This window comes from Hipposideros armiger, unplaced genomic scaffold (assembly GCF_001890085.2).
Source record: "Hipposideros armiger isolate ML-2016 unplaced genomic scaffold, ASM189008v1 scaffold_29, whole genome shotgun sequence".
In the NCBI taxonomy this organism is placed as follows: Eukaryota; Metazoa; Chordata; class Mammalia; order Chiroptera; family Hipposideridae; genus Hipposideros; species Hipposideros armiger.
This window is the reverse complement of record NW_017731379.1, coordinates 4,126,366-4,131,505: the sequence shown is the minus strand read 5'-3', so window position 1 is coordinate 4,131,505 and position 5,140 is coordinate 4,126,366. Positions and strand designations below refer to the sequence as shown.

Below are 5,140 nucleotides of genomic sequence, written 5' to 3'. Positions count from 1 at the left end.
GATCTGCCTCACCCGGGAAGAGCGCAATGATAATACCAACATGGGCCAGTGAAGCAACGTCCTCCACAACTAGACTGAAGAACAGAAGGACAGCAACTTGTCTGTTCCCCTTCCCTGATTCCCCAACACTGTTCCTCCCCCAATTCCCCAATTGAAAAAAAAAAAGAAACTCCCATTACTCCCCCAAGCCTCAGTTTCCTTATTTGTAAAATGGGTGTCTTTTCTTACTCATTTGTTATGAGCTCAGGTATGGGCGCATGCCTCAGAAACTGTGGTGCGTGCATGTAGGCAGGAAATCAAAGGAGAGAGGGGGTGCCGTGTGAAAATGGTGCAGAAGGGGGACTGCGAAGGCCATTGTGAGAGAGCTGTGTGCAGGGGACTTTGGTTCCTGACAAGAGGGACTAGGGTGACAGGTGTGTGTTATTAAACCTTGGAGGGCTTTAATGTCAGGTGATAAGTTGGGTGAGTTTGGATGTTAGTGACAGTGGGATGGGAAGGGAGGGCTGGGAAGGGGAGGCCATGGCAGGAATCCAGGATGGTGACAGGGTTGTCTTCAGCCTCTTACGTGGGCCTTGCGGCTCCTAACTGAGTCTGAGACAGAGCTGCCCAGGATGGGCTTTCTGGGTGGGTGAGGGCTCCAGTGATGTGTAGGGACTCGCTGGCAAATGTGAGTCAATGTCCATGAGAGGGAAGGATGGTACAGGAGGCAAGAACTATCACTCTTTCCAGAAGCCCCGGGAAATCAGAGTGTGGGCCTCTCTCATTTGGTGGCCTCGCCCAATTTACTGTAGCCAGGTCATTTGATCTGGGAAGTAGGTAAACTATTCTGTCCCCTGCCCTCAATCTGCTCTTCCCAAGGTCCCCAGTGACCTCTAATTGCCCCCCCCCCTCCCCTAATCATTTACTTTCTCCTCCTTGACACTCTTGCCAGTATTTTACACCGCTGACCTTTCCCTTGCTCTGAAAAAGTTCTTTTTCTGCCAGGACTGTACTCTCTCCTGGCCAATCTTTTAACTGATTTTTCTTGGGTAGGCTTTGCTGGTTTCTTTTTTTCTTTTTCACACCTTCCAAGTATCTATTCTGGGTCTCCTTCTTTTCTCTTGCTATGAATTCTCCCTTAGTGTCTTCATCAACTACTAGTATGAACCCCCACCGTGCACTGATGTGTTCCAAATCTTCAGCCCTTGTGTCTCCAACTTTAGTCTCATCATGATTGAAACTAAACTTATCTCTGCCCACACCCACTGCCTCTTGTCTCACTTAATGTCCTCACGACCAGCTAGGGTTCTGTTGTGAAAGCTGTTGAAATGCACCTGGCTGGCTTCAGCACAGAGGGCATTTACTGGAAGGGCAGAACAACTCATCAGATTGAAGGAAAGGCTGATGATCCAGGCTCAGAAATGGTGGAGGCCAGAGCAGCTCTGGGGAGCTGAGCAGTGGGGGCCGGTGAGCTGCTCCTCCAGGACATGAAGACTGAAGAATGTCGTATAACGATGTCACCTACCATGTAATGCATGTTGAATATCAAATGAAATGTATGGGTAAAGAAGCTCAGGCCCAAAGAGGGTGATTCAACTCCTATCCCTTCTTTTCTTTCTGCCATTATGCTCAAGAGCTCAAGATGAGAATTCTAGAAAGAGAGCATCTAACATGAACTTGGCTGGGGGTGGGGGTGGGGGGTGAGGAAGGGCAGAACCCCTTCACTTACAGTCCCACCAAACTGTACCCAATGGGAATGATTCTTTCCCCTAAAACTCAACTGGGGTTCTGAACCTGAAAAGGGGGAGTGGGCCATGGGGGTGCAAAATCACAATTGTCTATCGTATTCCTGCCTGAGACATTCTAAACTCCTGCCTCTTTCCTACTCCACTCTTCCTAAATATTATTCTAATATTTTCTTTGGCTTCATAACTGGTCTGCTTGCTGCCACTCCTCACCCCCAAATCTTCCCACCTCACTGCCCATCATCTAAAATACAAATCAGTTCAGTCCAGCCCCATTCCCTGCTAAAAACTCTTTATGGCTTCCCATTGCCCTTAGATAAAATTGTTTTGTTTTGTTTTGTTTATTTGTTTCAATTCAACTTTTATTACCCTCACCATATGCAGGGTGTGTAGACAAAGCTCTTTTATCAGCTAACTATATGAAAAGATAAACCCTGCAACGATCCATGCACCCAAAATGGGCAAAAGCAAACGCCTAGCTTCCCCTGAAGAAAAAAAAAAAATCCTTCAGACCTACGAAAAGGACAACAGTACTAATTTTTCAAAATTGTATTTACTTAGAAGCATTCAGAATGTCAACAAAACAGCTGCAACCTTTTTATTTTCAAGTACAGAGTGGTATTCAGTTAACAGAACAATAATTATGTCACATAAGCTGCATCAGAGACAACTGAAGATGAAAAAACTACCATCCCCTATATAACTGATTTGTGCTGTGCACCAACCAACAAGAACCTGCTTTAAATACCCATGTCAATTTATAGTTCCCACCCGGTACCAGGCAAGGTTAGTAACTATTGGAAATGTCACCAGGGAGGGACTAGCTAGCTAAAGACACATTCGGCCGTGTGTTAACAATACCAAAAAAGAAAGTGTACAGTTTCAAAATAAATCTTACACGGCCTGACATTTCAATTTCTTTCTTTAAAAGGTGTGTAAAGGGGAGGTTAAATGTTTTATAGACAAGGAAAACAAAAACTGCAAGAACCAACTTATTCATCATCTTCCTCTTCCTCACCCTCTTCCCTTCATCTTCCTCCTCTTCCTTCTTTTACTTGCTTTCTTTTCAGCCTTGACTGCTCCCCCGCTCCCCTCCCCTCCCTTTTCTTTTTGCTGCATCAGGCTTTCCTTTAGCTCGGTATGCAGCAATATCCTTTTCATATTGTGTCCTTCAGCCCCGCAGCCTCCTTCTCATAAGGCTGCTTGTCATCTCCAGCAGCGTCATTCCCCATCTCTCCCAGTTTCTTTGCAACATCACCAATGGATAGGCTGGGATGCTCTCCTTTGATTTCTGAGTAATATTCAGAACAAACCAAGAAGGCCGAGGGAGGCCTCTTGGGTGCATTGAGATCCTTAAACTTCTTTTTTATTTCCCCTGTAGGGGAGATATAGGTTTTCGTGTTCTTTCTTTTTCATAAATGGCCTTGTCCGCCTTTGACATGTCTTCAAATTTTCCTTTCTCTTTATCTGACATGGTCTTCCACCAATCCGAGCACTTCCTAGAAAATTCTGAGAAGTTGACGGAAGCATTTGGGTGCTTCTTCTTGTGCTCTTCCTGGCAAGTTTGCACGAAGAATGTCTGTGACAACATCTTGCTTCTCAGCCTCTTAGGGTCTCCTTTGCCCATATTTAGTTATTTTTCCTCAGCAAGGCTCAGAGTCACCCAGTGCCTGTCTGGCTCTCACTTGCCCTGATGCTGTATCTGTGGAGCTCAATGTACTGCAACGGCTGTCTTGATAAAGTGATTAACATGGTTTACAAGGCCCTTCCCAAAAGTTACCTTTCCACAAAGCTTCGTTTTCTATCACTGCAGCCCTACTGCTCCTAAAACATGGCTTTTGTGCCTTTTGTACATGCTCTTTCCTTCTTTCAGGATGCCCTTTTCACATCCTTTATCTCTCAGAATCCCATAAATATTCATCTTTCAAAGATGGACTCAGATGTCATCTGTCATCTCCTCATAGAACGCTCCTCAACAAGGCAGGATGAATTGGTTATTCCCTCTTTTGTACCCTCATCGCATTCAGTACAGGCTTAGATTATCGCCTGAAGCACATTTTATTGCTGCATTTGTTTACAAGTCTGTCTCCCCCACTAGACTGGGAGCTCTCCTAAGGCAGGGCCTGAGTTTTCCTCAGCTTCGCTCCCCTGGTGCTTAGCACTGTGCCTGGCATGCAGTGTTTGGCGAATCTTAAATAAACTACGCAGATAAGGAAACCGAAGCCCAAAGAGTTTAAATCACATACCTGGAACAAGTAACCAACCCGACGGAAATGGATTTGGAGAGAGCAATGTGATAAATCAGACTGTGCTTTTCATAGTCTTGGCAGTTGCTAAAGGTTGTCTCCACCCCCCTTCCCGCCCACCAAGGCTGATAACCACATATTTATTCCCTTTGCTCTTTGGAAAAATAGGGCTCAAACTCAAACAGGAGAGATGTAAGTCAAAGATGAGGAAGGTGAGCTGACAAAAAGGTGAGCTAAGAATGCATGGCCTTGGCCTCTGGGGGCTTTTAAAAACAAGATAGACTTTATCAGGACCAAGTTAGAAGTCCTGTTAGAGGTGGGCAAATGGCTGAACTGACGCCTGCACAGGCTGCCTCTTGAGGGGGCCCATGAGGAGTAGAGGACACCACGTCTCCAACCATGTTCCCATGGAGCGCAAAGATGTTTGGGGGAGGGGAGACGGATGAGGGAGCCCCTGTTAATTAAGCCTCTACCCATGAGCGAATGTGAGGCTAATAAGGCGGCCTCATTCCAGGGCACCTCCACACCAAGCCAGCCGGTCTGCCTGTTTATTGCCCGTATGGAGATCATTAATGCCTCCTGACACTGGGGTCACTCCTGGGGTCAATCCCCGAGCCCGTTCTGCAAAACAAGGGGAAATGAACTTCCCAGCACATGTGGCTCAGGCTTGGTAGGGAGGGGGCCTCCTGTCACCCCACACCTCAGCTCTGGGAGAGATCAGCACCCCAGGCTGTCGGACCCCCCAACACAATCCCTGCTGCCCAAGCTGGACTCTGGGGGAGTGGTCCTGGGCAAGGGCGAAGGGTAGGCCCTCGTCTGGACCGGGACAACCCCCACTGAGGCTGTCCAAACCGACAGACGGTCACTAATCCCCTGGCGACGGGCTGGGGTGGTGTCTGGGAGCTGCAGCTGCAGCTCTACAGGGGCCGGGCTCCGGCCACAGGTGGCGGGAAGGCCCAGGCCAGGCGGCCACGTGAGCGCGAGCTGCGGGCTGGGCGCCACCCTCACCCACTTCCCCCTCCGTGATAGGGCCCCATACCTCTGCGGAATCCAAGATGGTGGAGGGGGGCGGGATTCCAGGCCCACTGAAGCTGCGATTGGTAACACCCAAGCCCTTTGAGCTGATGGATGGCCTCAGTAGCCACTCAGAGAGTTCCCGGGGGGGCAGCT

The 5,140-nt window shown here is 48.2% G+C and overlaps 1 pseudogene; it reads right to left on the bottom strand.

Moving 5' to 3' along the window:
* Positions 1-2,716: 2,716 nt before the first annotated feature.
* LOC109379762 (high mobility group protein B1 pseudogene) lies at positions 2,717-3,351 on the bottom strand (annotated as a pseudogene).
* Between the last annotated feature and the right edge of the window lie 1,789 nt (positions 3,352-5,140).